The following is a 14,936-nucleotide window of genomic DNA, read 5'->3' as shown; positions in this document are numbered from 1 at the left end:
TAAATACATTTTATATAAGCTTCATGCTAAGCCAGCTTTCCAATCTGCAATTCACAATTAGTCAATCAATCAATCAATCAATCAACCAATCAATTAGAATAGAGCTGGAAGGGACCTTGGAGGTCTTCTAGTCCAACCCCCTGCTCAAGCAGGAGACCCCATTCCAGAATTCCTGGCCAGCCTGTTCTAGAGCCCTACATGATTGCAGCTTCAAACAGCTGGTCCTGGAACACTAAATTAAATCCTAAATGGTAAGGTTCTGCCATAACTTGGATTTGAAGAGGAAAATGTGATTGTGTGCGGGCTTATACAGTAGGATAAGATAAGATAACCTTTATTGTCATTTTTTACTGTGGGCACAACGACACACATCAAAAAAGAAATTTAGTTGCCAGCTCTCAAAGTAAACATATACAAGACACATACCTAAACATACTATATACAACATATACATACTATATACAACATCTATATAGACCTACACCCCTACATATGCTTGAGGGTTCACAAGGTTTATACTGTATGAAATAAAACTGTGGCTGAATCTGGATATTCTGCTTTGGATACCACAGAGCCTCCTCCCAGAATGTAACAAGGAAAACAGATTGTGAAGAGGATGGGTAGTGTCCCAGACAATCTTATGGGCCCTGCTCAAACAACACTTATGTGCTATGTCCTGGATGGGAGGGAGGGAGGGAACTGCCAATGATCTTTTTAGCCATCCTCACCACTCTCTGCACCGCCTTCCTGTCTGAAGCAATGATGCTTCCAAACCAGACTGTGATGCTGTATGACAGGATGCTCTCAATTGTCCCCCTGTAGAAAGTGGTAAGGACTGGGGAAGGAAGATGTGCTTTTCTCATGCAACACAGAAAATGCAGGCATTGCTGTGCCTGTTTCACCAGTGTTTCACTGTTGAGCGACCAAGCCAGCCTACTTGTTAACTGAAGCTGGTAACCATTTCCACAGGTGAATCATTAATGCACAGAGAACTGTGGCTGTGCCTGCTTTTTCTGAAATTGACAATGATTTATTTGGTTTTTCTGGTATTTAAAACTAGGCTGTTATCCTTACACCAGTTTACCAACCCCTCCATCTCCTTGCAGTAAGCACCCTCATTGTCATCATGAATAAGGCCCAGTACAGAGCATCTGTCAACATCTTCTTAAATCAAACATAACTTTTTTTTTTTGAGATTGCACAGCAGCCAGGAAAAGATGCAGCTTCTTTAAGGAGTTGCTGACAACTGCTCTGTGAATGTTCTCATGTACCCTGAATCACCTTTTCCCTTTCAAATTTGGATGGATGTATAGCCCTACTGAAAGGTGAGTGTAATCTGGTGCGAGATATAAGAGTTGTGAAATGAAAAGGAAACAATGACTATACTGTTATCAAATTTAGCATATATGCAAATAGGAAAAGGCCAGTAGGGCTGAACACAGTAACAAAACAGGAAACATGTGACTAAACATGAAGGAACTGCTGAAAGAAACAAAGAAGGCAAGGAAAAGCTAGACCAAATCATAATACTGGAAATTCTTTAAAATGACAATAATTAACACTCAGCTAGAATGTTTTTTATAATGTAAGAAAGGGTCAACTGAGTCCAAGACAAGGCAATCATGGCTCTCTTGTAGAGTCCAGGAAGCTGTAAAAGTTAAGAAGCTTTCCTTGAGGAAATGGAAAGCCTGTCTTAAGAGAAACAAAAATAAGTCCTGGCACAAAAGGAGAAGGTGATAAATAAGATGGAAGAAAAAAAAGATCATATGGCAAAAAATATTAAGGGAAATAATAAATACTTTTTAAAATATATTCAGTGCAGAAAAACAACCAGGAAGTGTTTTTTTTTAAAGTTTTTTATTTATAAAACAGTTAAAACAAAGATGGACATAACGTAACATTCCAGTGTATATATTCCTAACAGCAAAGGCATGACAAGGATAAAAAGAACATAGAAATTCCAGAAAGCTTCTTTGCAATTTACTTTATGAGAGAAGATATGAGACTGAAAGTTCAGCCTGTTTCTGAATAGGAAATTGGGATTACTAAATTTAGTAAATTTCATAGGCAAAGATATTCTGGGATATTTTAAGAGACTGCATATAGTAACAAATTGCCAGGTCTTGATGGCATCCACTTGAGAGGTTTTGAGGGACTCAAATGAGAAATTTCTGGCCTCCAAGGAAAAGTAAATAATTCGCCCTTTAAAAGTGGTTTCGACTGTATGATAACCAATGTGACACCAACTTTTAAAAAGAAACCCAGTGGAAAACCAGAACATTATAATTTAATATGGAGCCAGTCAAATTAGTGGAAACAATAATGAAATAAATAAAAATAAACACTTAGAGGAATAAGCTTTGCTGAAAGAAAATCAGGATGCCTTCTGTGAAGATGAAATTTGCTTACCTCTCCTTCTATTTTTTTTAAGTGCTGCAGGCACGTAGATGAATATAGTGGTCATATAGGATAAGAGAATCTGTCCTTATATGGATTGCTAAATAGTTCAAAAAAAAAAAAAAAGCAAAAAGTAGGAATAAATGAGACAATTTTCTCCATTGAGGAAAATAAAAAGTGGAATCCTCAAAAATCTGTTATGGGTCCAAAACTATTTCTTCACTGATTCTTAATTTAGGAAAAAATAGCTGTGCGATCATCTACTCCTATTTGCTCTGAGTTATCCCTGGGATGGTAGAGGTAAAGCCTTGCAAAATCTTCTAGGATTCAAGCCTTGGATCCTTGAGGATATTGGCAATCTCCTCTGTAATTTGAAGTTTGCTATCTGTAAATTAGGATTATTTTTATCACACCTCTAGGTTGATACATGCAGCCAGAAAGAATGCAAACACCTTGGATAAAGAAAGTGGTAAACATGTTCTTGTTACATTTTGCATTCTAAAAAGCCATCTTACGATATAGCTGTCCTGAAATAACTACTAATAAGTCTTCAATCTGCTATTGGTAAGGATGTAGATTTATCAGGGACATTTCCAGTCAGGGTTCAAGTCTGGACAAGGGATAGATGTGCATGACTTTTAGTGAGACTTGGAGGAGGGTGGCGCACCTATGCCTGAGGCATCAGATTCTAGGGTCAGAGAAAGATGTTGTCACTGGGGCTCTTTCTCTTTATAAAGGCTTGCATCCACATTAGGAATTTGGTAAATACAGTCTTTCATACAGCATTCAGTGGAAGATATTTTAACAGAGGATCATAAAATATTTTAATTGTTTTATTGCTGTTTTTAATTTGCCTATATTGTACAGCAATTAAAGTCACACAAGTAAGTTAATAGAAACTGTTTCAATAATAAATAAATCTATGAGAATCAAAATGATGATCTAATTTCTTGACCTGATCCAGAAGTCTGCTCCTATGTTCATATGTCTGGGAATATCAAGATTTACATTCCCAATATATCCGGAGGACTCTATATTGGGAAAGGTGATAAAATGATTAATATAGACAAGGCCTTTTTTTGTCATAGAACGCACCAGAATGGAGTTCCGGCACCTTTTTTTGATGGATTTTCCAGAGTTCTGTTCTTTTCCTATTGTTTCCCTTCCTATCCTTGTTTGTTTTTGAAAATGACCCACTGGCGGTACGGTGTGAGTGGAGTCCCCTCTGATGCTGTCTGCCTCTTCTAGGAGGAGCCATAAGGCACTGGAGCACCACAGCCAGAGCATGGCTCGATTGGCTGGGTTGGACCATGTGGTGTGGAACTTGATGGTGGCGGTGAGACACACATAAACATAGAGGCCATCTTTCATGAGAGGGTGGGGTGTGAGGTTAAAAAGAGGCAAAGTGAGAGGAAAGAAAGGTGGCTGGTATGGAAGCTTGCCCAACAGTGAAACTTTGCTGTTTCGGTTCCTTGGGTAGTTCAAAGCCTGAAACGTCTACGAAAATCTCTTTTTAGTTTTTTATACTTTATATTCAAACTGCAGAGGGGAAGAATAAGAATAAAGCCAATGTCTTGTGATTTGGAGATATTATTATTAATAATTATATATATTAATTATGTATTAGTCCGATGTAAAGGTAGATCTACAGTATGAGGTTTAATCAGATCTGTTTATTAAATCTGGTTTAAGTGAAAGGTAAATTAAAAGTAATCTGTTCACTGACAAAGGTTCAAGTTTAATTTGTTTCAAGTCAGTATCCATATTAAACTCCAAATGTAAATTTTTCCATCTTGTTTGACAACTTCTTAAAAATAATTCAATCTTTTACAAGCAACCAAATTTTGTTTTATTGGACCAATTTCATTCCACATAGAAAGCTGACATTTCCACTCATTAAACTAAATGGGTATGCCAGTGGTAAATGTCCCAAAAGATTAATAAAATGCCTTCTTGTAATTTAAAGCCACACAGTGCATGGTAACATTAATAGTATTAACTTATCTTGAACAAAATCCTAGTCTTTTAGATACACTAAAAATTGAAGGGTTTTTTTCAACTACAAAGGTAAATCTTGCAAGGTAGGCAAGGCGGGTTGTATGATGTGTGTGAGTTCTGACACCTTTTTTTTTTTAAAAAAAAGCACTGAATGTAGACAACAGAAAAAAATTAGCCAATGACTGATAGTAGGAGGAGCCAAAGTTTACAATTGGTGAAATCAGCCTAGGAGAGTCATTAGAACATACATTTGACCATAATAATAGTCATTTAAAGTACAGCATCAAGGCATGGATAAGGCACTTTTCCAGTGCAGAGGGAACAAAGGCAATGAAGACAAATTGATTTCTTTTCCTACTTCCATAGAGCTAATGGCTGGAATTCCAACTTTTTGATCTTTCTAGAGACAAGCTATCCTTTGCTCCCCTTCAGTTTATTACTAGTAGGGAGGGGATAAACTTGTTTTTTTCCATCTTGTACCATTTGGAACCTCATGTGGGGTTGTGCAGAAACAGAGAAGCAGATGTGCCATGTAATCTATTTCTGCCTTTCCTGGAAGGGAGAATTGTTTGAATGTGATAGAATAGGACGTAAGTGAATACTCCAGAGCTTCCCAATCTGCAAACAAAAATAACAGTCTTTAGAATTCACTGAGAAGGGTGCATAATATACATTTTCACTTGCACATTGTCTTTGTAGGGCATTGGACTTTAGCTGTGTATTGTCTTTAAAAATTCCATGACTTTCAGAATGAATGCAAAACTTCTACTGTAAGAAGACCAACTAGACTTTACATTGTTATTCAATCACTTCCTCATAAGGAAACAAATAATGACAAGATAACTTCTTTGCAGCTAACTGCTATTTATCTTCTCATTCCCAGTTGTTAAATGACCCTAACTCCTTTTGTGTATTATTCTCAGAAATCTGGGAAACAAACTAAGATTGGCCAATATTCTGTAGACTTTAGTAGAAAGAGCCAATCTTCCCCATAATTTAAGCAGTATTTCCTATCTTTCTCCAGTCTTTCTACTTTCTCCCTGTTTGTGAAGAAATTATTAGTGGGCAATTGTCAACAGGAAAAGAGGGAACAGCTTATCAGCCTGAGTCTAAGAAGTGACTCTTAAGTGACAGTGGAGGAGAGGCTGAGAACTTAGCATATGAAAGAGTTAACCTGAAATCAATTTGTCCATTGACCCTCTATTAATATTAGTCACCAACTGAGCACTCATCACCTTTTTCCAAGCAGTCACCCTCCAGCTAGAAGTGGTGCCATGAACAAACCAAATGTGATTTCCTCTCTATTTTCTTTTCATAAACTTTGACAAATTCATTACAAAAGTGGAACAGGCACACATACATATGCTGAATAGGCTTAGACTGGTGAAGAAAACACTCAAATACACACATAGTGTATATAATTTGAACATGCTTAAACTGGTGAAGGAATAGTGTTCCTTCTTATTCAGGAGATTTGGGGAGGTGGGTAGAGGGATTTATCTTTATTTTTGCTTAAATCTTTCTAACCTTTCCTAGTTGCCCCAAAGCTGGGAGAGAATGAATGCAATTTTAAGCAGGACACAATACTCCCAAAGGGAAATGAAGAAAAACAACAAGAAGGAGCTGGTTAGTAAGCTATCAACAGTTACTAGTCATGAGGTATCTTACCGTCTGTATCATATCACATCAAATCATAATGGTTTTGGAGGAGTATTGACGTATCCTGCTTTTTCTCCAGGGTTGGATTACTGCTATGATTTCATCCTAATGAAACAAAGACAACAAAGTTGTACATTGGACTGAGTGGGATTGGGCCAACATCAGTCACTGAGTTAAAGATGGATTTGAACCAGTGTTTCCACAGTCATACACCAACACTTCAACTTGTGGGTTCTTTAGCGTTTTGTAAAAATCATACTATCCCATGATTTTCAACAAATGTTACCATGCTTTAACATGGTATACAAATCTAGAAGATCTATCAGTAGTCAAGAAACAGAAACTGAAAGATGAAGTTGTCTTTATTAATAAATATCCCATTGGTACTTAGGACGCTTTCAAATTACACTGTTGTTTACAGTTTATTTTATTTATTTATAACATTTATATGGCTACCAATCTTAGATTTGTAATTTCAGTGACTAACAACTCATTTATAAAAACAGTATTTTAAAATATTATCCCATAACTAAATAAAGTTAGAAATAATATAAAAGAAAAGAAATCATACAACAAGTTCACAGAATAAACACATGCATATTGGATCTCTCTAACCTCCTAGCCCTAATTTCTGGGGAACAGCCATCTTTTAACAGTTTCTGGAAGATCAAGTGAGTTGGGACCTTCCAAAATTCAGGGAAGATACATCTCCTTCGTTCTGCAAGATGGTATAATTTAGTAGATTGAGGCAACCTAGAACATGCTTACTCTGTCTATAACCATAGAATTTTACAGAGGGGACTGTCATAATGGTTTTTTAACTGGAAATCTTTCCAAGCTTTCCCTCCCATTCTTATTGGAGAAAAACTGTTAAGTTAGGGAAAATAGACTGCTACATAATGTTTTGATTAGTACTAATAGGGGGTCATCATTCAGTAATACCAAGCACACAAGGCTGTGAACTGATATTCATCATGTTGACTATTTATTGAACCTCCACAATTTCTGTAAGAAGCATCAGTGCAATTTATCCTTTTTGTCTGAGTCTGATGATCCAGAATCCCCATAGCAGACATAAGAAGAGGCCACAGTAAGTGCTATGAGGTATGAAAGGAATCAAGAATGTTTGAGAAGATATGTAGTCAAATACTTTGTAAATCTTGTTTGTTTGTGATAGAATTTTGAAGTAGAGTGGGTTTGCTAGAAATGGTTTCTTTTTCTATGCAAATAGTATGCTCTGCCTATCTTTTCTTAGAGAAGGCTTCTGGGCAACTATAAATCTTGCTTCCAGCATTTTCAACATTAGCAGATCCAATAAACATATTATTTGACATGCTCCATTTCTCTCCAGTGTTATAGTTGGCCTTCAAACTGTTGCAGATTATTCTAGGCTCTTATCTTTTGATCCTTGTTCTGTGAAAGTGTGTTAAACAACTTCCAGGGTTTCCTTCTATAGGCATTTACAATTGACCAATCAATCTGATTAGGACAGAAACAGAGGAAACCAATTTATGCAGGCTGCTTTGTTCCCTTATGTTATGGACTATTATCTCCTCTAGCCTGTGTTTACAGAATGCCATGGTTAACGTTGCCCAGATGCTCTGTCACTGTGGGAAACCTAGAAACCACACAATACTGGCCTAGAGTGTTTTTCAAGCCCCGGTCTGCTTTATCCTAGCTTTGTTTGTCTCTGTTTGTGTAGATTTGGGCCTTTCCCACAGAAAGGGTGTGCTGTCCGTTAGGATTGGAATCAGATAGCATATTTGTATGTCTTATTGGGACCTCTCCATGGCTTGTCAGTAAACATATTGGAACAAAATGATATTCTTTTTTTTAAGATGGCCTTTACACTGTCATTAAAAGGAGGGCAGGGGAGAAGAAGAAAAAACCTGCTTATATGACAGAAGCAAGCAGATACAGTTGAAGTGTTCAAGGAATATGTAGTCTGACAACAAACATGCTAAAGACATTGGTGGTTTGCAAAAGTTCTTTCTCCTTAGACCTTTAAAAGATGCTTTCCAGGTAGGAATCAAGCAGAGGAAGACTTTCCTGTGCTGGGCAAAGGTTTGATAGTTGAAGAAATAACTTTCTCATATTAAAATGTCATTAAAATATTTATGATTTCAGTATTGCAGATAGGCAGTGCTGTGATGATTCAAAGAGGTATAGTTTTCAACTGACAATGTAATATATTTTGACAAGAATGAACTGTGCAGTTTTAAAAATGATATTTTTAAAGCCATGTGCAAGTACATTAGCATGAGAGGGACAAAGTCCCATATGGAAGAGAATGACCTTCCTGTCAGCTGTGAACAGTTGTTGCAACTGACTGGAAAGAAATAGCCATTAATTTCCAGTGGCAGAAATACCTTCTGTGCAATGGTGCTGGCAAGCCAATTCAAGTTCCTTCATGAGGTGAGAAAAGAAAGGCAGAGAGTTTATAAATGGAAATATTGGCAGAAAAGTTAAAGAATTATACCCAGTCCTAGGCAAGATTAAAAGCAGCACTTAAAAAAAAACATTATCAATTTGGAATAACCAAAGGTAGAAAATAAGGGCATCAGATAAGAAGGGAAATTATAACTAAAACCTATTTTGCTTCTCTATCTTGCCAAGTCAAACTCAGACAAATTTTGTTATGGGCTGGAGTGATGACGAATCTAGCACCTATTTGTGTGTATGATATAGGATTTATACTTCACATTGAGTCATGGTACCTAACACTAGAGCATGGTTTGTTGACTAAGCCACAATTGGCTTGGTTCATACATCACGTTTAGCCACAAATCCACTCTATCTGGCTTTACACAAACAACTAGGAAAAAAAATCACATTGTAGTTTAGTGTGATGCATCAGATTCTAGACACTTACTCTGCTTATGTACCGTATATATAATTATTGCCCTAAGGAGAATTGAATTTTTAAAATCCTGCCTTGAGTGTAGGAAGGAGTTTGCTAATATGTGGCTTTCACTTATGAAGACTGCTGTTTCTCTGGAAAAAGATTGCAAAAACTTCCCTATTAGTGTTGGCTCAGAAATATAGCATTCCACTTTATGTGTAGGAAATAACTTTTTCCTTATGCTTTAATCTCTTAGAGTGAAATGTCTTTCCAATGCACCCAGGTGATAGTGCTGAACCAGTCAAAAACAGAACAGATATTGTAAAGTTTCTATAGTTCATTTTATTTTCTGTATTTCTATCACCTATATTGTGTTGTTTGTTTCTCAATGGCTGGCATTTAACAGAGGAAAATCTTGAGCCACATATTTCATTTTTAGCTTAACTGTTTCCTATAAGTGTTTTGATGTTTAATCAGAAAGAAGATGGGAAATTTTATCAGTTTTTAAAGAGAGAGAAAGTGAGAAACACAGAGAGATGGAGACAGTAAAAACTGTTTAATTCAATGCATTTTTGGAACATAGCCATTCCTTTGAAACTGAATCTGTCAGATTTAGTTAAATCATTGAAAATTGTGCTGATTTTTTTAAAGGTAGTTATAGGTGTCAGATGTATAAAGAAAAATGCAGAATATGCATTTTAGGGGCATTGGGAGCAAATTAGATATTTAACTCTTGCTGACATCAGTAAGTCTCAAGCTCTTTAACTTTTTCTAGGGTCACTCTTTTCTTTATTAATTCAAGGTTTCTGGTGTTCTGTATTCAAAGGAGGTTCTTAGGCTAAGCTCCTGGCTAATGAAAAAAAAAATCTGACCTCAGTTTATTCATAGAATTACATATACATTTCCATTCCTCTGACCCACAAAAATTGTTATTTCCCCATCTCATGCATGTGTGCATTTAAAAAAAAAACACAAAAATATGCAGTCATGCAATTGTATAAAAATATATAATTAGTCCCAAGGTTTATCTGGTATATCTTTCTGTCCCCACAATGAATGACCAGATGTCTCTGAGAAGCCCACAAGCCATTTATAAACACGCAATGACTCTCCATGTAAGCAAACAAAGCTTTCTTTTATATAAAATAATTGTGCAGTTAGATTGTGTATAATTTGATTTGTACAACACATAATTTTTAGTTTGCCTTAATGTGGCTTATTGAATTCCAATTGGTTGGGTTGGCATTACATTCTAATTTATAAATCATGATTTAATCCATCTCAATAGTTAGATTTTCATAATGCACTATGCCAAACACCCAAAAAGACTGTTATGGATTGGCATCACATGGGGTTCTGGTCTGGGTCTGACTGTTGCTAAAGGCACTAAAAGAAAGGGAATATTAGTATTGTCTCTGGCTTGTTTGGTCTGTTTCCCACAACTGGGTAAATAGGTACATTCCCACTGTGCTATTGGAACATCGAGAAGCATCAGCTAATTCAGTCATCTATTCATCAAAATGTTAAATTGAACTCAAAATGGATCTAGTTAGCTGTGTTGTGAGAACCCCAAACTCAATCAATTGCCCCATTTTGCTCATTTAATCTTCCAAGAAAAAGAATTAGAGAGAAAAGCAGCTAAAAGCTAAGCTTTTTCATTAAAGAATCCCTTGCCAAATACTGACTGGCTACAGTGGCCACGTCCTGCCTACTGTTGCCTTTCAGGCCAATAGGAGGGAGCTACTGAAGTAATGAAGTCTTACTAATGATGTCCTGAAAATTATTGGTAAGGCTTATGTAGAAAGTTGATGGCAATTTTGCATGTCTAAATGGTAACTTTTGACCTAATTAATGTAATTGGGTGCCATCAGAACCATTTGTAATGAACTTTGACTGGATTATTGGCTCATTGGGTTAAGTGTGTTGTAGGAACAGGACTTTGGAATAAGAAAGTAAGCAAGTAAGTAAGAAAACACCTGTGAGGTCAGATTAGCAGAATTTATATCTAAAATGTATCTTAGTCCAGAATTTGTCTCTTCACAGGATACGACTCCATTCTTCTGAAAAGACTGTAAGAAGAATAAGTAGGCAATCGCAATCTTGCTTGCTTCAGTCAACTATTCCTCAAAAAGTTAAATTGAACTCAAAACAGGTGTTACCAGTTGTTTCCCAGCAGTAGAAAGATAGACCAATAACGTTCAATACTGCAGGTTATGAGGTATGGCAAGGATGGATAAAGTGCAGTCTGTAGCAGACCGACAGCTTTCCTGGACTCATTTGGGCCGTTAGATTCCTAGACGTGATGGGGCAAAAATCTGTAGATCTTTCCGCCCCTCATTTTTGGGGTAATTAGGAGTGTTTAAGGGACTGTACTCATTGTACCTCTTAATGAGTATGCTGGGCTTATGCTGACCAACAAAATGCCACACCAAATAATGTGGCCAAGTCTACTTCATGACATCATGAAGATCTATATGATCCCCAGGCAAGGCATACCAACAAAGTTTATCTCTTAGTCTGAAAAAGGTTGCTCATTCATACTGTTCAGCTGCCAATTAGCCACTATAGGCTCATTTCTATGACTTATCAAACTTCTTTTCGAAGTTGCTCTGTAATGAAACACCTCTTTTAATCTGTCCCTAATCATATTCTCTCCTGACCATAATATTCTCACTGACTTGGAAAAAATTAAGGCTAAAACAATGATATCATTATTAAACAAATGTCAAGTTAACATCAGTCAGCAATTATACTAGAGACAGACAAAATTTGCATCAAAAACCATAAGTGCAAAGCAGTACTCCAGGCATGTCCTTGTCATTAAGCTTTATTTGATCTATGGGAAATGATGTAACATCCTTGCTGAAGCCCAGGAGCTCTGGGGTTGCTATTTGAAATGAGTGGAGATCATATAGGAGATTGAAAATAAGATCATAATACACATTTTATTCTAATAGTCATAAATCTTGGTCTAGAACTGATATGATTTGAACAACGCCTAAATTAATAGTTAATATGCAGGAAATTGAAATAGAATTAGGTACTTGGGCAGATCATAACCCCTGAATTTATACACCCAGATCAAAATGGACAAATAAAAAATAATTCGAGGGTAATACTAGATATATTGGAATACTATGAACTTCATCCAGGGAAACAACCGGCACTAGTATTTTTAGATGCCCAAAAGGCATTTGATAATGTTTCTTGGCAATTTATTATTCAACAACTAAAAACAATGGACTTTGGTCAAAACTTTATAAATATGATTCAGACAATATATCAGAAACAAACAGCAAAAGTAATTGTAAATGGGGATTACACAGATAATTTTGATATATGAAAAGGCACAAGAGAAGGATGTCCATTATCCCCATTGCTATTTATGTTAACTTTATAAGTTTTAAATAGAAACATTAGGCAAGATCCAGAAATTAAAGGATTGAAAATAAAAGGTGAAACCTACAAACTGCAAGCATTTGCAGATGATTTGGTATTCATTCTTGAGGAACTTTTAGAGACGATTCCTAAACTGTTGGAAAAGATAGAACAATTTGGAGAGATAGCAGGATTACAGATAAATAGAGAAAAAATTAAAGTGATAGTTAAAATTTTTACACATAAACAAAAAAAAAACAATTATCAGAAAAAATAGAATTGCAAATAGTCAAAAAGGTCAAATATTTGGGAATATATTTGACAGTAAGATGTTCAACAATAAAAGAAGATATTCATTAAATTGTTAAATCAAATAAAGCTTGATTTGGAAAAATGGAAGAATCTTCAACTGTCGATGTTAGGAAGAATTGCTACGGTGAAAATGAATATATTACCAAAATATTATTTTTATTTCAAACAATACGTATAAAACTAGAGAAAAAATTCTTTGAAGATTTAAACTCTCTAATTCAAAAATTTGTCTGGCAAGGAAAGAAAGCTAGAATTAAATTGAAAATGTTACAAGAAGCCAATGGAAATGGAGGCTTTGGCTTGCCAGATTGGGTTTTATATTATCAAGCATCAGTATTAAACATGGATAAAAGAATGGATAACTCTTAGAAATAAAAGATTATTGTATCTGGAGGGACATGACCTGCATCTTGGTTGGCATGCTTTTCTATGGTATGAGAAAAAAAAACATAAATACTTCCAAAACATTAGAAACACATTATTATTAATTTGGGAAAAAATAAAATGTAAAATTTATTTGAAAATTCCAGGATGGCTTTCAATAATAGAAGCATCGTACATCCAAATCTAGTCAGTCTCAATAAAATATGGACATACACAGATATTTTAAATTCTGAAGAGAACCCAAAATCCAGGCAAGAGATGGAAAATCAGGACATCGATTTAACATGGTGGTCACATTTACAAATGCAAGTCAGATACAATAAAGATATTAAACAGTAAAGAACAGACTATGTTTGATCAGACATTATTAACTTCTGATGAAAAGTTAATTTAAAAAATGTACAATTTCTTATTAAATTTCAAAATGGAAGATGAACAAGTAAAAGAGACAATGATAGTATGGATAAAGAATTTTGGATATAATATAGACTTAGAAAAGTGGCAAAGTTTGTGGGAAAGAAACTATAAATTGACAATGTCGGCTTCATATAAAGAAAACTTATATAAAATGTTTTATAGATGGCATTTGCCACCCACAAGATTAGCAAAAATGTTTAAAAACATGTCAGAGAAATGTTGGAAATGTAAACACAAACCAGGTACTTATTATCATATATGATGGACATGTGTTAAAGCAATGAGATATTGGACAATAATAAACACTTAGTTAGAAAAAATGTTAGAGAAACACATAGACTATAAACCGGAATTTTTTTTTACTAGGTATAATGCCAGAAAAACTTGATAAGCAAAGTACATATTTGATGTAATAACAGCGGCAAGAATTATATTTGCACAATATTGGAAGAATGAAGAATACCACCAAAAGAAGAAATAATCAAAAAAATATGAGGACTGTGTGGAAATGGACATACTTACTTTAAAGTTGAAAGAAAAAGAAAAAAACAGAATATTTTCAAACTTGGGACTATTTTATTAATGGTTAGAGAAAAGATTTAGGGATTAGGAATTTAATTTGTATTAGTGAATAAGATACTCAGAGAACACATTTTTGTTAATTAATTATTATTGAACTCTGTTTAAAAAATAATAAAAAAACTTAAAAAAAAGATCCTTGGGTCCTCTGGTAGCAAAAGAGGAGAAAATACAAATAGCAATAAACTAACTAGGTCAACCTTCCAGATTATGTTGCATTTCACTTTCTATAAGTCCCAAACAGGGACAATAGTCAAACTGCTTGTGGTTTTTGTGGCAGGAGAAGTGCAACACAATCTGATGGCACTAGAGCGAGAAAGTTTTGTTGATAGCCATTTGAAGATGCTGTCCTAATTAAAAATGGTAAAGAAAAGACAGAAAAGAGATGAAAAAGTAAATCTCTTTAGGGAGACTGTTTCAAACAGTGGTTGCCATTAATGGAACTCCCTATTCTGTGTCTTCTTGGCAAACTGTGGCTGTACATGTAAAAGGAATGTATATACCACAGCAATACAGCTACTGGCTGTCATTGCTTTAGAAGGAAAATAGATTTATTCATGAAAAATAACTCTGTGGGTGAATATGGGTAAACCTAGGACAGGGGTAGGCAACCTTGGCTCTTTTATGACTCATGGACTTCAACTCCCATAATTCCTGAGCCAGCATGACTGGCTCAGGAATTCTGGGAGCTGATGTCCACAAGTCATAAAAGAGGCACAGTTGCCTACCCCTGACCTAGGAAATATAAATAAAACTCTCCTTAGGGATGGGGAATTGCAACACACAGTTATTTCTCCATAACTTACTGTACTTACGGGCTTCCTCCAAATCCTTGACCAGTCATTCTGTGACTCAGTACATTAGATTAGATGAACATTCAGTCTAGCACTGTATAAGTCCTATGGGACAAACATGGATAATATGGATCTCAATATCACCAGCTGAACAGTGAAGTCAATGTATAACATTC

Source organism: Crotalus tigris, unplaced genomic scaffold (genome assembly GCF_016545835.1).
Source record: "Crotalus tigris isolate CLP2741 ecotype Arizona unplaced genomic scaffold, ASM1654583v1 scf7180000018941.1685476, whole genome shotgun sequence".
NCBI classification, from domain to species: Eukaryota; Metazoa; Chordata; class Lepidosauria; order Squamata; family Viperidae; genus Crotalus; species Crotalus tigris.
Note: the sequence above shows the minus strand (reverse complement) of the source record.